General features: G+C 57.6%; 1 protein-coding gene across 11 annotated transcripts in view; it reads right to left on the bottom strand.

Moving 5' to 3' along the window:
- Nucleotides 1–21,350, bottom strand: part of SHANK3 (SH3 and multiple ankyrin repeat domains 3) — a 351,907-nt gene that overhangs the window by 199,456 nt on the left and 131,101 nt on the right. The gene's annotated exons all lie outside the window — the stretch shown is intronic.

Here is a 21,350-nt window from a genome sequence, read left to right on the forward strand (position 1 = left end):
TCTGTGCCGCCACACGAGGCACAGAGCCTGCCCTCGCACCGACCCCTTCGGGCAGAGCTGGCAGGTCCTGGGTTGGCAGCAGGGACCCGGGCTCACGCTCCCTCTCAGGGGAAGGCTGAGGGACAATGATTTTGCCGACCAGGGACAATCCACCGTGTCTGGGGTGAGCTCCGGGAGCGGGTTTGCTGCGCACAGAGGAAGGGAGGCAGAATGCCGTGTTCAACTGAGAGAACACAGGGAATTTAGATAAGCAGATTATAAATATACAAACTGGAATTTAACTGAGGGGAAGACATTGCTTATCAGTAGCAGTAATTCTTAGAGTAGATTGTCACCATAGTATCTATTCTTTGTCTTTGACTAAGCCTTCAGATTTGACGCTGATAAAACCCTCCTGCAGCAGTGACTGCCCGGGCTGTTTCCTCCCCCAGACACTGGACTACACGTACACAAACAGCTTCAGCCCCAGCTGTCCCTCGCCTCTCCCCGCCACAAGATCCCCCCCAAAACTGGGGAACCTTGCGTGTAGACGGGGCCTGCATCTAAACAGCCAGGCTGGAATCACCGCAGGTACCAGACAGTCCTCTGCCAGCACAGCTGATCCGTCCGAGTTACGCCTGCAGCCCAGCAGACAAATTCACCAGCAGCAAAATAACTGGATTTAAGGATGTCACAAAACATTGCTTCGCTGAACTGCCTCAGCCAACGAGAACATCAGACCTTACGCTCTACAGGGACAGAGAATGAACAGACACACTGGGCTCTCCTCCTTGCTGTCCTGTGTATGTGGTTTTGCAGGATACACAGTTACTCATTTCAGGGGAAAAAAGGGAAACTAGCACTGCACCTTTAAGAAATGTGAAAGGAACAACATAATTTAATATATACCAATAATAAAAACTCTGCTGGAGTACATTAGGCAACTGGAAAGGGGATCTGATTGAATTTTAGAACTGGTTCTTGACTATGTGAATCAGATTAGGAGGAAGAGCTGATGGAAAGAGTGGGATGTGCCTGGCAGTCTGTGTGCAAGAGGATCTCCAGAGCATGTAAATACCTTAAATGAAACTGTCTTAAAAGAAGACAAAGGGGATTTATGGACTTTCCATTTCATTTTCCTCCTTGTGAAGTGGTCCAGGACAACCCCCAGATGGCCATAAGCCGCTGAAGGCATGTTTCACCTAGGAGAGGAGCCGAGCTGAGCCATGCCTGGGGAAATGCTGGAGCAGCCTGAGGGCAGAATCTGGCCACAGGGCTGGAAAAAACCACAGCACACGGGAGGACACGAGGAGCTGTTTCCACAGAGCTCCGAGCTGCCACAACTGAGATGAAAGAGAGGAAACTTCAGGGATGTGGTCTGAGAAGTTCCACCCACCCAAAGTCACAGACTCAGCCCCACCAAAGCGAGTGGCAGCTCCGCCAGGACCCGACTATGGATGGGGACACTGAGTGTGGATGGACACACTGTGTGTGGATGGACACGCTGAGTGTGGATGGGGACATTGAGTGTGGATGGGGACATTGAGTGTGGATGGGCACACTGAGTGTGGATGGGGACATTGAGTGTGGATGGGGACATTGAGTGTAGATGGACACACTGAGTGTGGATGGGGACATTGAGTGTGGATGGGGACATTGAGTGTAGATGGACACACTGAGTGTGGATGGGGACATTGAGTGCGGATGGACACGCTGAGTGTGGATGGACACACTGTGTGTGGATGGACACATTGAGTGTGGATGGGGACATTGAGTGTGGATGGGCACACTGAGTGTGGATGGGCATGCTGAGTGTGGATGGGGACACTGGGTGTGGATGGGGACACTGATTGTGGATGGGGACCTTGGGTGTGGATGGACACACTGAGTGTGGATGGGGACATTGAGTGTGGATGGGCACGCTGAGTGTGGATGGGGACACTGAGTGTGGATGGACACGCTGAGTGTGGATGGGGACATTGAGTGTGGATGGACACATTGAGTGTGGATGGACACATTGAGTGTGGATGGGCACACTGAGTGTGGATGGGCACACTGAGTGTGGATGGGCACGCTGAGTGTGGATGGGGACACTGGGTGTGGATGGGGACACTGATTGTGGATGGGGACATTGGGTGTGGATGGACACACTGAGTGTGGATGGGGACACTGAGTGTGGATGGGCACACTGAGTGTGGATGGGGACATTGAGTGTGGACGGACACGCTGCCCCGGGCAGGGCTCCCGCAGGCAGAAACTACAGCAACCCTGGAGCGAAGCTGTGGCAGCCCTAACACTGAGGAAGAGGCCTGGGGGTGGAAATATCCCCCAGCTAAACAGCTCCTAACCCAGGGCAGTCAGACTGGCGTGCTGCGGGCAGCTTCCAGCAGACACTGGCAGGCAAAAGCTTTCCATCAGTGTCAACATCGCAGGTGGGAACCGAAACCCCCCTCATTCGGGTCAGTGAAACACAACACAACAACAGTAACAGTCTCTCTCTGAGCTAATTAACCAACAGAACACATGAAACATCCCCGGGGCCCCGGCTGACGGTCCCTTAGCCCAGCTCCCCGCCTCTGGCAGCAGCATTACCAGATGCTGTTCCTTAGGGGGATCACACGTGCCCGGCCGTTTCGGGTGGTCCCTGCCCCGGCGCCCCCCAGCACCCACCGTCACCGCCCGGGGGTCGAGAGCCGCCGCGGCCCCGCTCCGCCCCGCTCGTGGCTGTGCCGGCACCTGCTCTCCGGGAGTTCATCCGACCCCTCCGGCGTGCGCCAGCGCTGCCCACCCCCGGCCTCCCCCGGCCGCCGGCCCCAGGAGCCCCTGCCCAGCCGCACAGCCACGGCTCGCGCGGGGCTGGTCCAGCCTGAGCTGCCGCCGGTCTCGCCGAGAGCCCTCTCCCTCCCCGCGCGCCGCCGGGTTTGCTGAGCAGCGCTTCTGCCTCGGCTGCTTCCCGCCTCGAGCGCTTCTGCAGCCCGGGCCACGTTCCTGCCTCAGCCTCCTCTTCTCCCAGCCGCAGCCGCGGAATCAATCATCCAACCCCTGGGTTGGACGAGACCCTGAAGATCATCGAGTCCGACCGTAGACCCGGCCCTGCCGGGTCCAGCACGGAGCCACGTCCCTGCGCCCACAGCTGCCCGTCTTTCGAGCGCCGCCGGGGACGGTGACTCGGCCCCTTCCCTGGGCAGCGCGCCCAGCGCTCCCCAGTCCCAGCTCCTCGCTCTGCCTCCGCAGGGCGGTGGCTCCCTCCCCTGACCGTTGCAGTTGCCCTTCTCTGGCCCTTCTCCAGTTCCGCCGCTTCCCCTGGAGGGGCCGGACCGGCCCCGCGGCCGCGCTCAGGCGGCGCGGGCAGGATCGGCGCGGCCCCGCGGCACTGCCCGCCTCGCTCTCCGCCTCTTCCCCCGTAGATCTTGTTGGCGGTTTGGCTGCCGCTGTGCACAGAGCCCGGGACGCCGGGAGCCGGCAGTACCCGGTCCGGGAGCTCTCGGGAGCTGCAGCCGGGCCCGTGCTCAGCACCGCGCAGCGGGCTCCCACGGCCCCTCCCGAGAAGCGTCACTCTGAGGGATCTGCACGGGGACCCGCCTGCCCCCTCCTGCCCTCTCGCTCTGGGAGTGCTGGAGCTCACCAGCACTGACGCACCGTGTGGCTACTCAGAAAACTTTATATCACCCAGAGACCTGGAGGTTTCAGGCACGCTCCCTTCTCCAGCTCACTGATGAAACGAGAGAAAGAAACAGGTCCCAGCACCATCCCCAGGTACCCACTGCTGCCTCTCTGCCATCCTGAAAAGCGACATTTAACTTCCACTCTTTGCTTCCTCCCTTTAACGAGCTCTCAAGCCATGAATAAGTCTTTCAATTTTTAGTTTCATCAATAGCCTTGAAATGAAAACTTATCTAAAGCTTTTCTGAAAATCCTAATATATTTTGTTCACCGGATCTCCTCCACCCAGAGGTTTGCTGACACCTTGTACAGCTCCTCTCTCAGGTCAGCAAGGCAAGTCTCCCTTCACAAACCCGCACCGATTCCTTCCCAGGAATGTCCTTCTTCACGTGCTCAGTGACCAAATCCTTTACTGACCGCAGACACCACCATATACAACGGATTTCAACAGCTCTGCAGCCCTTTTGGGTGGACGGGGATCCCGCTGGCACCCCCAGTCCTCTGGCACAGTGCCAGTTTGCAACAGAAGATTTCACACTCAGCCAGAAATTCTGCAATTTCACCTTTAAAGTCCCCCGTGCCCTGTCACTTCTCAGTACCGGCGGGCTGGATCTGTCCCTCCTGCCCCCAAAGGCTCAGGCACAGGATGAAGACATCTGTCAGGACACCGCAGAGAACGAGCAAAGGCTGCAGCTGAGAGAAGCTTGGTAAAACTGAGCAGAGAATGGAGACGCGATGGCAGCACGTGGGGCAAGGAAAAGCTCCAGCTCGTGCTGAGAACTTCACACGCCTGTTTCAGTAACAGGAGTTTCCAGGGCACTGGTACCTTCCCACGCCAGAGGAAGCAGAGAGCCTACGCTGAAATGAAGGCTAAAATGGCTCCTAAAATTTCAGGTAAGATCACTGCAGTCACCTAATCCACCTTCCCTTACCAGAGACCACAGAAGATGCCTTCAGAATGATGCTCCCTGGCTAGAGCAGGGCACCCCGTCCTCCCCGTGCCAGCCCCCTGCCCCGCAGCTGGGCTGACAGCAGCACTTCTTGCCTCTCCCTTCCAAGGCGCCTCCAAATCCCTCTTGAAAACGCAGGCAGCGCACCCGGGCAGGGACCAGGCTGCTCATGCTGGCTGCTCCCTTCCAAAGCACACTTGGCCGTCGCAGGCCCAGGTCACTCTCAGGAGGGTTGGTGCCGGGCTTTGCTGTGAATGCTGACAGCTCTTCAGTCTGAACTGCGCGGCCAGAGGAGTCTTCTCCTAAGCCTGGTGCTGCCAGTGCTGAGCTCTGCAAGCTCAGGGGATCCTCTGGTGAGCCAGGCATCAAGCCTGATGTGTCACCACATTTTAACCTAGAGCCTTCTTTCTCGTTAAGGAGAAGTTCAGAGCCATCCTTGTTCTCAGCACAAGACTCAAGGGATCCTTCTGTGTGTAAAGTGTTTTCACAGCCCACAGTTGTACAAAGACAGAAGCGCCGTCTCCCAGCCCCGCTGGCTCAGCAGTCCTTCGAATCCCGGCAGCAACCAGTACCAGCCTCTTCCAGGAAAAAACCCAAACCAGCAGGTGAATCGCCCACCAGGGAACCTTCTTCCTAACTTCACGCAGAGAGAAGTTGGTCTGTGCCTAAAGAGGGCAGAGCAAATCCCTTCCTAAAGCGGCAGCCATACTCGTCTGCAGCTCCCTTCTCGCTGGATGGCTCCAGCCTCAGGCCCCAAGTGACCCAGTGCGCCCACGCGCAAAATTCACTCCTGGGAGGGGAGCTGAAGTCTCTTTCTCTCAACAGAGGCAATAAGTTGGGAGTGGGAAGGCTCAGAAGTAAGCAGCTAAAATTCCAGAGAGAATCCTCTGTGAGAAGGCAGCAAAAAGACAAGGATTGTGTAACTGCAGCAGCCAGTCTGAGGAAAACTTTGCAAAGGAAATGAAAGCAAATGGGGAAAAGCTCTTCAGGCACTCAGGAAAAGAGAACACAGACAAAAGAGGTGAGTGCTCTGTGGTGAGAGTGGTATATAGATAGTCTAGAACTTAAATTCATGCTTGCTTTGAGTTTTGATGAGAATGTAATGCCAAGGTGTACGAGCTGATGGACATGAGACTATGGACATCAACCCTGAGGAAGCGCAGGGAAACGCCAGCGTGTGTGTGCTCAGCCCAGGCCCTGGGCGATCTGCACCTCAGACTGACACCAGCGGACCGGTAGCACGTATTTTTAATGAAGTTTTCAAGTCAGGGAAGGATACTCTATTGCTCCGAGAGTGGCAAGTACAGCTGTGCCTATTCGACGGAGGGGAAAACTGATATGGGCAACAGTCTGCTTCAGTAACACCCACAGCACTAAACCAGTTAGACTGGGCCCCAAAAGTGTCCACAGGCACAAATGATGCAAAAAATATATTCCAAACAGGTACGAGGGGTAATTTTACAATTATGGGAAACGCAAACAGAATCTGAGAACGTGACAGCAGCTTGTGATAAGGAGGGCAGACACCCCTGCAGCTGCTGTGTTCCTGAGGAAAGGCTTTGCACAGAAAACTGGCACGGGGCTGGGGATTCCAGACTGAAGATGAACTGTTTTGCTCCAGTGATCCTGGAATTAGAGGTCTGACAGACCATGCAGAAGGAGGCATGGAGGAGGACACAAGAGTCCTCTATTAAGCACAAATGTCTGATCACGCTTCTGGGCAAAACGCAGTTCAAAGGCAACGCTGCCCACAGCCACCCGAGCTCACCCGGGAGCCGGCCGAAGCTCTCCTGAGCTCTGCGGCATGGAGGCCGGCGCCAGCAACCATCGCACCCTCGGGTTCCTCTGCCACGTGCAAGCCCCAGGCCCAGCCCCACGCTGGGTTCGTGCAGAGCGCTCGCCCTCACCACCGTGCCAAGCACCAACGTACAGACAACAGCAGCGTCCTCAATGGGAACTTCTCAAGCTGAAACTGGCAACTTCTACAAAACCTGCCCCGGCACCTCTGAAGGCACCAGCCTCACGCCCTGCAGCCCCCTCTCCCCCCGCCCAGCACTGGGTCCACCCCAGGCGAGCCCTGGCGCGGGGGGACAGCCGTGCTGACCGCGGGTACCCCCCACCGCCTGCGCCGCAGCCACGTGGTGCCTCGCCAGGGCTGGCTCCCGGGGAGGGCAGGGGCACCCTGACCAAGGGACACCGAGGGACCCGCCGCGGCTCACCAAACCCTCTGCCCGGCTGCTCACCTGGCACCGTCCTCACCTCAACAGGGCCCCCGTGCCACGAGAAACGCGAGCGAAGCGCTGCAGGAAAGGGCTCCCCGCTCTGCCCCACTGCAGGGCTTGGCACGGGCTGGGAGCTTTCGGGCCCATTTCAGGATCCTGAGCAAGAGGCATCACCGCCAGCTCAAGGGCTTAGTGTGGTCCAAGGCACGAGTGTCCATCACCGTCCCGTGGCACAACCGCGAGGCCCGGGCCTGCCCTGGGCTTTCTAACCTGCTCGCTCTCTTCAGCGTCCACATAGTTCTGTCAGGGCAAGGGTCAGCGAGCGACTGCAGGAGAGGGGAGGCGAAGCCCAGGTAAAGCTCCCTGCAGAGACACGACCTAGACCACAACAGCATTTATGGGACCGTGATTTAGTGGGCTGCCGTTTATAAATAAATATACAACTACAAAAACTGATTTTTCTCACCTATACTACCATGCAAAATCAGAATTCCATTTCCTCTGAAGCACTAACCGTCACCTGTTTGCCTCACTGCTAACACCCGTGTGAAATACTCGCTTTCTACCACACTGGGGGTTTTTTAAAGCATCATGTCTACACAAAGAATGTATTGCAACCATTTTTCCTTCACCTTGCCTCATTTAAAAAACTCTGGTCCATTTTAACTGAAACTGAGCCAGAAGCAATGAAAAGCCTGGGAAATTTCAGATTGGAAGATATTTGAACAGAAAGATAAAAAACAGCTAAAAAAGCTCTTCACTACGAGCAGTCTAGCTCAATAAATGCCACTGGCGAGACTTCTACCCACCGTAAAGTGATAGCTCCATAAATGGGAAACAACACTGCTTTACAACAGCTGAGATCGCTACCCAGTGTCAGCAATGCCGAATTCTAGGCAGTATTAGCAATTTCATGCCAAGCCATAAAGCGTGGTCTTATTTGGGGTGCAGCCACCATAGCTAGGGAGCCTTAGAAAACTGTGTAATAAATAGGGCATCATGGAAATGGCAACGCCGACACGCTCTCGGCTCCAGCACAGGGTCACTCCGTACGGCTCGCACCGAAGGCTCGGGGGGGGCAGAGAGCCTTTGGCAGCCTTACAGGAGACTTCTGCACGCTGGTTATGAGCCACATAAACATTAAACCGAGACATAAAATTCTTAAAATATCCGACATTTTGGGCCGAAGCCCAGGCGTGTAACTGGGGCGCCTCTTCACCACTCCTGGCTGCATCTCCCAGGGAGGCAGCGGCGCGCGGGGACGGAGGGCGGGCGGGGAGCGCAGGGGGACCTGCAGCCTTCTGCCCCGGAGCTGCGGCTTAACGAGCCTGCTGAGAGCTGGCGCTGGCCCAGGCAGGGCCAAACTCCTGCCAAACCGGGGCCACCCTCGAGGCAGGGAGACAAGAGCTGCAATGTCAAAGTGAGCTACAGAGGAGGAGCCGCTTCGGCGTTTTGGCCTCGCATTAGGACTCTTGTTTGGGAGAACCAGGTAAAATCTGGGATTGGGGACTGGCCTTCCCGATTCAGTGTTATTTCAAAGCTGGCCATCTTTAAATAAAACTAAAAGCTGTCCTGGAGCCAGAATCCCCGCTGAGCAGGGTGCCACGAGCACGGCTCCCTCCGCTCGCCCTGCCCTCGTGCCCCCCCCAGCGCGGGGGCGCGGGCAGCTCTTGCCGGGGCTGTGGCGTTGGGGTTTACCAGCCCCTCCCGGCTCGGGAGAACGCCCGGCACCGGCTTCCTGCGCTGAGGCCTCGGTTGTGCTGAAGGTGAGAGTCGCTCCTGCAGCGCCTGCCGCAGCAAAGCACCAGCAGCGTGCCGGCAGGCAGGCAGGCACTGTGAGCTGTGGGGCAGGCCACTGAGCTGAGCTCAAGTGTGCTGGGCCCATCTCTGCCTGCCGGAGCCTAACTCACCCCCCCGCAGCCGGCCACGCTTGGACCGGGCTGTGCCAGCAGACACCAGGGCTGGACGCTGCTGCGCTGAGCGCTGGGACTCGGCGCTGTCCCCCGTCAGAGGGGACGGGTGCTCTCCCAGAAACGGGCCGGGTGCCCAGCAGCACTGCCAGCCCAGCCCTGCACCCACACAGCCACGGAGCAGGAACCACCACCTCTGCCAGGCACCACCCTGCGGAACCGAGACAGCGGGGCAAAACAACAGCATAACCCCGGAGATGGACCCTGGACCCAGGACTGCAGTCTGGCCTGCACCGTCACCGCTGGGCGGCCGGGGTAACGCAGGAGGCAGGAGGTATAAAAACCCGTAGTAGCACGGCGGGAATAACCTGCCCACACACAGGCAGTTTTCTGAGGTGAACCGGCCCTGCCGTAACTCCCGCGAGCAGCAGATCCCGGGGCCGTGGCCAGAGGCGTCACTCCTCCGCGTCCCCCCGGGCTCCGGGCACAGGCAGGGAGCTCCCCAGGCCTCTAACAGACGGGCAGCTGTGACTTCTTTACAGTTCCGCATTCCGTTGCTCGGCCCCTGCTTCTTTTCGCTGTGAGTCAGCCCTGCAGCCAATGTCAGTTTTAAATATTCTGGACTGGCAAAACCGCAATCACGTAGCGACTCCCCGCGCCCCAGTGGCCTCGTGCCTCGCCAGGGCAGCTGGCCCTGGAGCCCCCCGAGCAGAGCCGCCAGTGCTGCCCCCCTGCCCCTCTGCCTGCCTGCTCCTCCATGACCGATAAATAAATGTGGATCTGCTCACGTTCACAGAAACAGCGACGCAGTGAGAGACGGGGGTGAAGCACTACAGGGAGGGCATCGTCACGAGGGGTGCCCCCACCCTGCTCAGAACAGACTACCAGCTTCATGGCTCCTCCAAACAAACGCCTGCATTAGATCACACCCTCCCGGTTTATCCCCATTGTCTCCAACATCTCTGCACCCCAGAGAGCCCCTCCAGGCCTCACTAACTCGCAGCACTCATTCCTGCCTCCCCCTCCCCAGACCTGCCCAAGGCCGGCTGCCCGCGACGCTCACGGCACTCAGGCCAGGCTGACGGACGCGAAGGCACCGGGATGTCCTCGCTGCTGCTCACAGGGCTGCTCCTACCGCGCCAAAGGGCCTCTTCAGCCTCCGGCAGAGCCCACCCGGGGGCTGCAGCGACCTCCCAGCTCCTGCCCGGCTCCCCCAAGCACGTCGGGCGGCGGCTGCAGGTGAAGCACCGAGAAACACCATCCCAAAACGGCAGAGGGCAAAGGGGGTGGGCAACAGCCGGCAAATGCGCAGAGCCAGGCGGGGGGGCTGGGGGTGGAGGAGAGGAGTTACCGCAGCAGGGCCGAGGGACAGCACCAACAGCGATTCTGCTGCCCCCTGTAACTCACAGGCTGAAGTCGGGAGGGCTGACGCACTCCCCACGGAGAAGCACTTGGAGATCGCAGCTGGATGACAACACGGGCAAGGAGGAAAAAATTGTTGTACAAACACACTTGGGGAAAGCAGCTGGATGCACAGAGGCCATGGGGATAGCCACAGGTTGAGAGTTGTGACAGATCACTGTCCAGAAAACGTATCACTGGAACCAGCCCAGCACACACCAGGGCACCACATCACCCTGCGGCCCGTCTGTCTGCTGGAACGGGTCCCCCCCCGGCAGAGCCAGGCTCGGGCAGCACCGCCTGCTGCTCGCACCGCTCCGCGCTGCCGCCCCGACCCAGGAGGAGCTGCTGCTCCCACCCCAGAGCCTCCCAACGCTGGTCCCCACGCCAGGCCCTGCCCTCGCTCCCGCACGCTGCCGGGAGCCACACAGCTGCTCACACCCTGCCACGAACATATATTGGTGCCAAAACTCACCCTGGGTCTTCTGAAGACATCCCCGAACCCGAACCCACCCGGGGACAGAGGAACACCCAGGTGGACCCCGAGGGCACAGGGAGAGCAGCAGGGGCTGGGCTGGGCTGTGAATGGGAGACGGAAACAGCAAGTGGGGGACAAAGAAACACACTGACACCCCACAGCTGCAGGCAGACAGCCCTTAAAAAAAAAAGAAAAAAGGAAAGAAAGAGCCCCAAGCAGAAATATTCTGTGGGTTGAAGAACTTGTCTGGGAGAGCAACATCACAGCAATGGACCAGGAGCGGGGCACCGGGAAGGATGCTGGCAGCCCTCCGGCACGGCCACCACACCCGCGGGACTCACCAGCCCCTGGGCTGGCACAGGCAGCGTGTGGCCACCTCCACTCCGACCCACTGGGTACCCACTGCCAAGGGGCTCTGGACACCCCGGAGAGGCCTGTGGAGACAAACTGGTCCTGAGAAAACCTCCTCCTCGCCAGCACGCTGACGGTCAGGAGACAGCCACGAGCAGTGAATCACAGCAAGGATAGAGCACGAGAAGCAAACTGAGAAATGACGCCACGGGAGTTGCGTGGGGCAGCGGGTGCGAAGGAAACCGTGTTTCCTTCTGGCAGCTTTACATGTCACCTCCCGGTTTCACCGACACTTCCCCTCCTCTGGACAAACCCCGCCGCCCCCAGCCCGTCGCTGCTCCCCCCCAGGGCAGCCGGAGCCCGCTGCCCTGCGGAGTGACGGGGCTGCCCCCTCCAGCCAGGCACCGGCACCCGATGAGCGACAGGACAGCGTCGTCACGTTACTGACATCATCTTCCATCTGGTTTTATACACCCTGATGTTTGGTTCTGTATTTTAATGAGTGAGTCCTCACAAAAAAGCAGAGATTTTTCATGGCGGTGCTGACAAGGAAGCCTGTGGGACTGCAGTTAATTTAAAATCCAGCAAAATGTAGAAGCTGTCTGAACTTCCTCCTTGCAGTACGTGTCGCCTGTATTTATCAACAAACTCCATCGGCCTTTGAAGTCTCGCAGTTTCCTCTAGTACAAAATAACTAAGCCGGGGACCAGCAATGCGGAGACGCGCAGTGAGGGAGGCACAAAGCCTGGCTCTGGAGGGTTTGCAGCGGCCCCCGAGCCCTGGGCTGTCCTGAATTAGGATTCTGGAAGAGGTGGGAGCTGCTGCCTGCTCTGGCTGCCTGCCCACCCTGGGGGCAGCGGTTCTGCCTCCCACCCAGCCCACGCAGGGCAGGAGTCAGGGGCAATGCCAAGAGCAGCCCCCAGCTGGGGTGAAGGTAGGGCTGGCACAGCGCCCCGAAAGGCTGTCAGCCCGACTTAAACAACAGAGTCAGGTTTTGCTGGACTGCCATCACTGCAGCAGTCACGTCCAACGTGGATAATTTATTTTCTCTCAGATGAGGTTCGTGGCACTGCTCTGCATCACACCTGTAAGTGCCCAGTTTCCACATTAACCTCACACGAGGGGAAGCTCCAAAGCCTCGAGCGTTGGCTCCGGTCAGTGGCCGCTCTGCTTTGCTCTGTCTCCCCCCCACATCTCCCGTTTGGCCTTTGCTCCTCCATCTCCATCCTTCATCCCGCTGCTCCCAGCCCTGTACTATCAGAAAGACCAAAATGCTGCATGGGAGAAAAACCCCACAATCTGATGTGTTATTTGTACATCACGTTTATGATGTAAAGGTTTTATGTTTCAGACTGGTGAAACTGGAACCCCTGCCAAGAATCCCACCACATTAAGCCCTTCTCCCCTCACGCAGCCACCACCTGCCAAACAAACGCGTTGTGTAACCCCGCCAGCACCGTTCTCTGCCCGGGGTGCCACGGCTTCCCTTCCCAAACCCCGGCCTGAGCTGCCAGCTCAGGGCAGGGCACAGGGAAGGAATTCTCCTCCGGGACACTCTACCCTGCTTCTAGCACTGGGACTCCCCTTGGCCAAGGATGTCAGACACCAGCAGTGTCCCCACAGGTTCCTCCTCTGGAAGCTCCACTTTGCTCTCGTGGTCGGGGCATCCCCCCAAACCCAGCCTCCCACTGGTCCCTTTGCTCCTGGCTTGTCTCCTAGGCCAGCTCTGCCGCCTTACTGATCCTCTCCTCTTCCAGAGGTCCTGCCCCATGCGGCTCTGCCTGGATGCTCCCATGCTTCCCCTATCGCCCTGATGGATGTTTTTACTGCTTTGGATTTTTTCAGGCCTTTCTGATGAATTTCTGCCACTTATCTTTCTAAAACTCCCCTTCATGAAGTTGGCACAGCAAGTGTTTCTAGTGTGTCTCCTTCCTCCAGATGCTGAGCCCAGTAAAACTTGTCATTCCCTACTCCACATTTTCTGCAAGGTGGTGATTTCTGGGCAGGGGCAGCGCCAGCACGATCAGGGCAGCGCAGCCTCTCCTCTGGGGAGCCTGGGGACTGCGATGGAGCTCCAGCCACCCCAGAGCTCCGGGGCCGGGACCCACGACCACGGGGCTCTCACCGTCAAGCTCTTCCCCACCACTGGCCTCTGGCAGCTCTCCCATTCCTACTCCCTGGGCTTTGGGGTTTGTCCCCAGGGCGGCTCTGGATCACGGCAGCCGTTCAAGCTTCAACTCCTCAGCCTCTGCCAAACCTCCCCAAATGCTGCTCCAACCACCCCGGATCGCATCTCCTCCTCCACATGTCAGGTGAGGTTTATCGACAGCCCGTGCGTCTCCTCACTCCACCATCACACCAGGACCTTCCTCCACCGCCGGGCGCTCCAGTTCACCCAGAACAAAACAGCTCTCCAGCAGGGTCCTGCAAACTGCCACACCTCAGAAATCCTGCAGTACAGTTCTCAAGACACAAAATTCCATGTTTTAACCCACAGAATAGGTGAGAGCCTGTCAGAAAGCTCTGCTCTTTATTGGGGTGGCGAGTTATATTTATCCTAAGAGCCGCGTGCATCGCACACTCCCCGAACCGCTGCAGATCTCCGCATGTACTTGGTGAGAACAGCCCGGCCGAAAGCCGGGACTGTGGTCAGGAGGGGGGCCCCTCCACCCCGGGGGCAGGGCAGGCATCTGCACCCCAGCGGAGGGGAGTGCTCTGCTGGGCACCTCCTCTCGCCTGATCTAGTGCCGTTTTAATTTTGCCCAACTAAAATAAATATTCCTGAAGCTTCGCTGGTATCCCACGTTGACAGTGTATATTCTTATGGGAACTTCGAGGCAAAGAGAAGAAGCTATTACAGAGACAAACACGCCTGGCAGGGCGGTAATCTCACTTGAATATTGCTCATATTCCCTTTTGGTTTATCAAAACTTAAAAGGCGTTTGTCCTAGTTACTTCAGGCGCGTTCTGGTGTGCGTGGCGGGGAGCAGCACGTCTCAGAGAGGTTTGGCGGTACAGGCAGTCCCTCGCGGGTTTAAGGCAAGGCTCTGTCCCGAGAAGCCGTTCTGCAGGAGCAGGTTTCTCTCCTCTCCGGCAGCGGGTTGGAGCTGGCTCGGGGTGTGCGGCGGGGCCGTGCGGGGAGCAGCCACCCTGCACGGGCCAGGAGCGCGGGGCGAGGGCAGGGGACAGACAGGCTGGCAGGACAGACACCCTGGGACTGCCGGGCAAGCTCTGGGCTTGAGGAGCCCGCCGGGCACCCCCTGTGCCCCAGAGCATCCCCCAGGACCAGCGGGGAGGTCCTGAGCCCGACTGACAAGTTTCTAGAGCCCACTTTTCTCTTTTAGAAGGGAGGGCTGCGCCGGATGACCTCAGATGTCCTTTCCAACACCAACCACTCTGCGAGCCCGCAGCCCCTTTGCAGACCCCCCGTTCCGTGCCTGACAGCCGGGGACGGGTCTCCTCACCCCGCGTTTCTCCACAGGGCCCCACCCATCCGACCCATCGCTACTGGTGGAGTTGTCTTGGACTACGGCGTCACACTGGCACCAAGAGATCCCCTACCTACGCTCCTCACCATCCCACCCCACAACAGAACCTCATCCCCGCGTGCTGGACACAGCTCCGTGCCACCAGCTGCGCAGCGGGTGACCCCGGGAGCACCCAGGGCAGCGGGTGGCCCGTGCACCTCCCACCCCCGGGTTCCCCCCCGCCCCACGCAGGGATTTATTTTTGAGAAGCTGCTGCAGGGGGACCGAGGCTGCAGCTGAGACGCTGAGGGGACTCAAATCAACGACTGATGCCGGGCTGAAAACCGAGGCACAGAGGAGAGAATGAAACAAATTGTGGCAATTTCTTCACAACTCCCTGATGCAGGTAGAACAAATCAAATGGATCCAACCCCTTCAAAAGCCAGGAAGGGAAAACAAATAATCTAAGGCTTTTAATAAATAAATAAATAAACCAGTGACTTAGAATTGGGGCAAAGATCTCATTCACATTGTTGAGAAATAAAAGGACTTGGGAATAGTGATTCAGCTAACATTGTTAAAAGTAATAATATGAAAAAAAGATATTGGGACGAGACATTTATTTTATTAAACCCCCCAAGGAGAGGTCAAGAATATTAGAAATAAAGTCCCCAGGTTCCAGAGGATGCAATAAGTGCAGTTTTAGCAATTTCAGAAGAAGGATGTTTGTTCAGGGTGGCAAAGTGCCAAGAATCTTCAGGGGAGGTGCTAGGAAAGGATGCTCTCTGTATTTACTTGCTGCTGAAGAGCCCCAAGCTCAGCACAGTTTTTAGGGAGAGTATCTGTCTGAGCAGGACTCCGCCAGCCAGTCACGCAGCAGCAATTCTCATTCCCTTCTGCAGAGATGCTCACGGGTGGGACCAAGGGAGGAGGAATTTCAGAGAGTGGGAGGATAATCCCTGGTTCCCTCAGCACGTGTCCTGCTCTTCAGGCACTGGGCAGGGGCAGGCACCAGGCAAGGCCTCGGGCTCAGCAGACATCCCTCCTGATCCCGTGTCCTACGCTGCGCCCCTCCGATGCCAGCTTATGGGCCTCAGGGGTAATAAGAGATTGCTTTTATCCAGAGATCTCCTGGGGAAGGGTCAGGACACTGACTGCACAGCAAACTCTTGGACTATATTCATGACAATTTATTTTTATAGAGAAGGTGCAGAAAACAGCCACAGAAGCTCTTTTAGCACTTTGATTCCAAGTGGCTGAAAATGTGAAGGCAGGGATGATGCTGGCAGGAACGATCATGAAACGGTGTTTGGAACTTCTAAGGAATAAAGCTGGAAAGACCAGCAAAATATAAGCAACACATTTTGAGACCAACCTCTACACGTTCTTGAACCCTGGGGACAAGGCTCCATGAGAGGGCAGCCCAGGGTGGGTCAGATGGGCCCCAGACGTGCCTTTTAACCTGAACTATTACATGATCCCATGGTGGGAAAGGCAAAGGAAAACGGACTTCTGACCTCTCCCAACATGGAGGACGCACAAGCAGTGAAGTAAGAAAGCAGCTGAATCATAAGACAGGTGTTGACTTCAAACACACAACATAACGGGGAAAACAGGAACGATTGCTGCGGGCAGGCGTAAAAGGAACGCACAAGCCAGCAGAAGCACGAGAGGAAATGCCACCACGGAGAGAAGCAGGTATTTATTCTCTAAATACACTGACAGCAAGAAAAAGATCCCAGGAATTGCTGGTAATCGCTGATGCTGCTTTGGCAAACTGCAGAGAGAGAAAGCTTTCAATGGATGGAACGAAAAAGAGCGGTGTGCTTAATACTGGTCTTTAAATCGGGGATTAACTGTGAGATTTCAGAGGCAGAGTTAAGATCCCACCTGGAAACCAGAAGCAGGAATTAATTAAGAATATTTGTATGTGCCTGACTACACATCTGGAAGGAAGTTTAAGAACAGATTAAAGCAATCTAAGAACACGTAAGGTCATCTCTGATGGCTCACGTTACACAGAGCGCGTCCAAGAGAGTGGAAAACAGCAAATGGTCCAAAAGGGGGGAAAAGCTACAGAAATACTGTCATTTCTTGGAAAAAACCACTGGAACAAATAACAAGCCAAGGCATTTGTACTTGCCTAGAAGGAAGCAATGCAGTACCAGTCAGGAGGGATTTGTCAAGGACAGGCGGTGCGAGGAGCCGCCGAGCAGCAGCCACACACCGCCGCCTTCCCCGGGCTCCTCACTGCTGCCCCGAGACCCCCCGAGAGAACCACCCCCCACCCCCCCAAAAGCTGCCTGGGGTGAGGGACCCAGGGGCTGCGCCAGGGGCCGCCCCGTGCCAGGAGGGACGATGGACCGGGGGGATCCTTGCCAAGGCTGCAGGCAGTACAAAGGGGCTGCCAAATACTCCGAAGCACAGGGCGGGGGTTTGAGTGGAACCTGACAAACTGAAGGCACTAAATCTGAACAGGAATCATCGACTGCACCAATTCAGAGAGGGAAACGCTAGTTATGTGGTGGGTTTTGAGGGGGAAAACACGTGGAGGCTCTCAGAGGCTGGATGTGAGTCACACATCACACCGCTGCGCTGAACGCGCTGCGAGGAGTTACCGGGACCCCGGCCTGGAGAGCCGGCGGGCCGGGCTGCTGCCGCCCTCCCCGCTGCTCCGCACCCGCCTGCGCGGGGCCACGGGAGCCCTGGGCAGGGCAAGGCGGCGGGGGCTGGCGGCCGACGGGGGAGACGGCGCCGAGGAACACACACCAACGGTCCTCAGCGGGAGCAAGGCTGCTTAGAGGGGGAAGCGAGCGAGCTCTTCACCTGACCTGTGCAGAGTAACCGTGGCGTAACGAACGAGAGGAAGAACTACTCCGATCAGACATTAGAAAACTTCCTAGTGGTGAGGGCAGAGAGGAGCAGGAGCGAGGAAACTGTCAGGGCACGTCCGTCACGGGGGTCTGCCGAGAGCAAGAGGTTTTGCACAGCCACAGGTCTGTGGGTCACACCCTTCCCACCGGTCCCCCCCGGACCCCCGGCGATCCACAACACAACGGGGGGGTTCAGACCCAACCGCAGCGGCACCAGCCGCCCCAGGGCTCGCTCCCAGGAGCGGGTTATGAGCTCGGCGGCAGCCGACCACCAGAAGGTGTTTGGGGACGCGCTGTGCGAGGCTCCCCCGAGCCTGGCTGCGTGGGTTAACTGCAGCACCCCCGGGTCCTCTGCTCCGGGGTCCCCACAGCCCTCCCGAGCAGCCCCCGGCCACGGTCCGTCCCTCGCCGCAGGGCTGCTGTGCCCCTGCCCCAGGGTCAGACCCGCGCCGCCTCACGCAGCCCCGGGAGGACCCGGCCACCAGAGCCCCCGGCAACGCAGCACAACACGCTCCCGCTGCCAGCACAGCCCAGCGCCAGCCCAGCACAGCACAGCCCAGCGCCAGCACAGCCCAGCACAGCCCAGCGTCAGCACAGACCAGCACAGCCCAGCCCAGCCCAGCGCCAGCACAGACCAGCGCCAGCACAGCCCAGCGCCAGCACAGACCAGCGCCAGCACAGACCAGCGCCAGCACAGACCAGCGCCAGCACAGACCAGCCCAGCCCCGTGCCAGCCCAGTGCCAGGCCAGGCCAGGCCAGCCCAGCCCAGCCCCAGCCCAGTACCAGCCCAGCACAGCGCCAGCACAGCCCAGCGCCAGCACAGCCCAGCGCCAGCACAGACCAACACAGCCCAGCGCCAGCACAGCACAGCCCAGCACAGCACAGCCCAGTGCCAGCCCAGCCCAGTCCAGTACCAGCCCAGTACAGCCCAGCCCAGCGCCAGCACAGCCCAGCGCCGGGCAGCGTGTGAGGGGTTTCTGCACATCGGTTCTGGAAAAGATGAGATGCTAATGCTGAACGAGTCTTCACTGACATTCTCTGTGCCATCCTGAATATATTTGCAAAACAATCAGAATTTTGCTGGGAGTTTTCGCCCTCAGAATAAAGAATTTTGGGTCAACATTGCAGACGCTAAATTTTCTTGATATTTACTCTAATAAAAATCTGACCCAGAATCAATTTTTCTTCAAGACATTTCAAGGAACTATGAGAGGACTCTGCGTGTTTATGGACGCCCTGTCACTTACCACAAAGCGAAGGCTTTCTTGTTTTAAAATAAAACATGCCTGGGAACAGAGTACTCATCTGAGATGGGGATCACTGCGCCACTCCTCCCCGGCCCCGCAGTAAATAACAGCTCTGTCAAACCAACACAAACACACTGGGAACCCCCCCGGAGAGCGATAAGGCCAAACACCAAGTGGAAGAAGCACTGGGTCAAACAACAGACCCCTAGTAATTGGCTGCTGTCAGCACTGGTGAGCTCACAGCCTCGTGCCAACAGCACGGAGCGTGCAGGCGTCTGGGCGATGCGGGGGAACATCAGCCCCTGGGACCCGGGGAGCAGCAGCGCGGGGAGGGGCTGGCAGAGCCAGGGGCCGGCGCAGGCCCCCCGGGGCTGGGGGTGGCAGGAGCGCCCAGCTCCATCCAGTCCCCCAGCTCTGAACTTGCCAGCGCGGACCGGCCACCCAACACAACGACCTCCACTCGCCCCAGACTCAGTGTAAGGAGTTTCATAATCCTCCTGTCCCTGCAGAGATACGCAAGGGTCTGAAAAGAACAGAGTAAAAGGCACTTTTATATGCATTTTACAAAATGCATATGCCTAGGAATAATTAACCACCTCCAGCAATCCTTTAAAAGTTGGCACAAGCAGGAGGTGACGGGGCAGACGCTCACTCCGGCAGGGCCGGGCAGCAGGACGAAGGGGCAGGTGCCTCCCTCTGCCCGCCGGAGAGCAGCGGCCTCCCCTCCCTCCCTCCCTCCCCTCCAGCCCAGCGCTGCACACCCCGGCACACCGGGGCACACTGGCTCGGCGGGGGCCGCAGGGGTCTCAGCTCCCTGCCCAGGCGCTCGGGCTGACGGTGAGAATGCTTCCGAAACCTTACTGATGGTAAGAGCCCACGGGATTTTTTTTACCCGCACCAACCTCCTAATGCCTTTGTAATCAAACTGTGCTTCTGGCTCCAGCGAGTTCCCCAGGCAGAGCGTTCCTGAGCTAACTGCAGGGTGGAGAAAAAACCCCGTTTCACACTGGTGGTGAGAGTCCCTGCCATTAATTTCATGGCACACTCCGTCCTGCTTGTGCCGTGAACAGGCAGAGGTTCCCTATTTCCCTCTGATAAGCCACTCAGTATTTTTCAATATTTTTAACATATTTCCTCCTATTCATCTCGTTTCTAAGGTAACAATCCTGCTCTTCTAAACCTCTCTTCAAATCAGAGATATTTTTTTTCTCATTGCTGATCATTTCCACCGCATCGCCGCAGCCCTTTAGCTCACAGGGCTCTTGCTGGCTGGTGCTGCCCAGCCTGGCGTGCTCCTCCCAGAGGCGTAATCACGGATTTCGACCACGGCATTAGACCATTTTCCATATTATCACCCATCACAAGCTGGTCCATCTAATATCACCACATTTTGTACAGAAGCTCACACTGAGCAGAGGCCTCCACTGAGCTCTTCAGAAAACATCCTACAACTTTTCTTGCGTTAAACTATTAATTAAGAATCCTAGCAGGTACTTGACTAGTTCAATTTTTTCCTCTCTAGTAGCTATCTTACACTGATTTTAATTAATTTTTATTCACTGACACGTTTCTTTTTGCCCAGATTCTTTAGATTGCCTCACAGGGCCTCAGAGCTGTTTCTGCCAGGGCGGTAACGGAAACAGCTGCCCTCTGCAGACAGGTCCTTCCACGCTCCAGTCCCATTTCCCCGTCATCAGCGAACCCAGACCTCGTACCCACTCCTCAAACTCCTGCTCTCACCTCACAGTATCAGAATTCCTCTTTAGCCCTTTCTGAGCAGATGCTGCTCTACATCAGCCATGGCTGCGGCCGGTCTCGCCTCTCCTCTAAGAGAGGAGCCTCTCCGGAAGGAAACGGGAGATCTGGTCACCCAGGATATGGGGAGGGCTGAGGTACTCAACAACTTCTTTGCCTCTGTGCCCGGCAAGATCATGGGGTGGATCCTCCTGGCCACTCCGCTGGGGCACATGGAAAATAGGGAGGTGACTGGTGACAGCCAACACGGCTTCACCGAGGGCAAATCCTGCCTGACGGATTTGGGGGCTTCTACAGCGGGGTCACAGCGCCGGTGGGTGAGGGAAGAGCCACTGACGTCATCTGCCTGGGCTTGTGCAAAGATCTGACACTGCCCTGCACGATGACCTTGTCTCCAAGTTGGAGAGACGTGGGTGTGATGGATGGAGCACTCGGGGGATCAGGAACTGGCTGGACGGTCGCACTCCAAGAGTTGGGGTCAGCGGCTCCGCGTCCAAGTGCAGAGCAGTGACAAGCGGGGTCGGGGCTGTTTAACGTCTTTGCTGGGGACAGGGACAGTGGGATGGAGGCACCCTCAGCACCTTTACCAACAACACACTGGAGGGAAGGATCCATCCAGAGGGACACGGACCTGCTGGAGCGGGGCCAGAGGAGGCCACGGAGATGCTCGGGGGGCTGGAGCCCCCCTGTGAAGACAGGCTGGGAGAGTTGGGGGGTTCAGCTGGAGGAGAGAAGGCTCCGGGGAGACCTTAGAGCGGCCCCCCAGGGCTGAAAGGGGCTGCGGGAAAGGGGGGAGGGACTCTTGATTGGGGACTGAAGGGATAGGACAAGGCATAATGGTTTTAAACTAACAAAGGGCAGATTTAGGTTAGATGTAAGGAAGAAATTGTTCCCTGTGAGGGGAGTGAGGCCCTGGCACAGGCTGCCCCCTCCCTGGAAGGGTTCAAGGCCAGGTTGGACGGGGCTTTGGGCAACCTGGGCTGGTGGAAGGTGGCCCTGCCCGGGGCAGAGGGTGGCACTGAAAGGTCTGTAAAGTCCCTTCCAACCCAAACC

This window comes from Athene noctua, chromosome 3 (assembly GCF_965140245.1).
Source record: "Athene noctua chromosome 3, bAthNoc1.hap1.1, whole genome shotgun sequence".
NCBI lineage: Eukaryota > Metazoa > Chordata > Aves > Strigiformes > Strigidae > Athene > Athene noctua.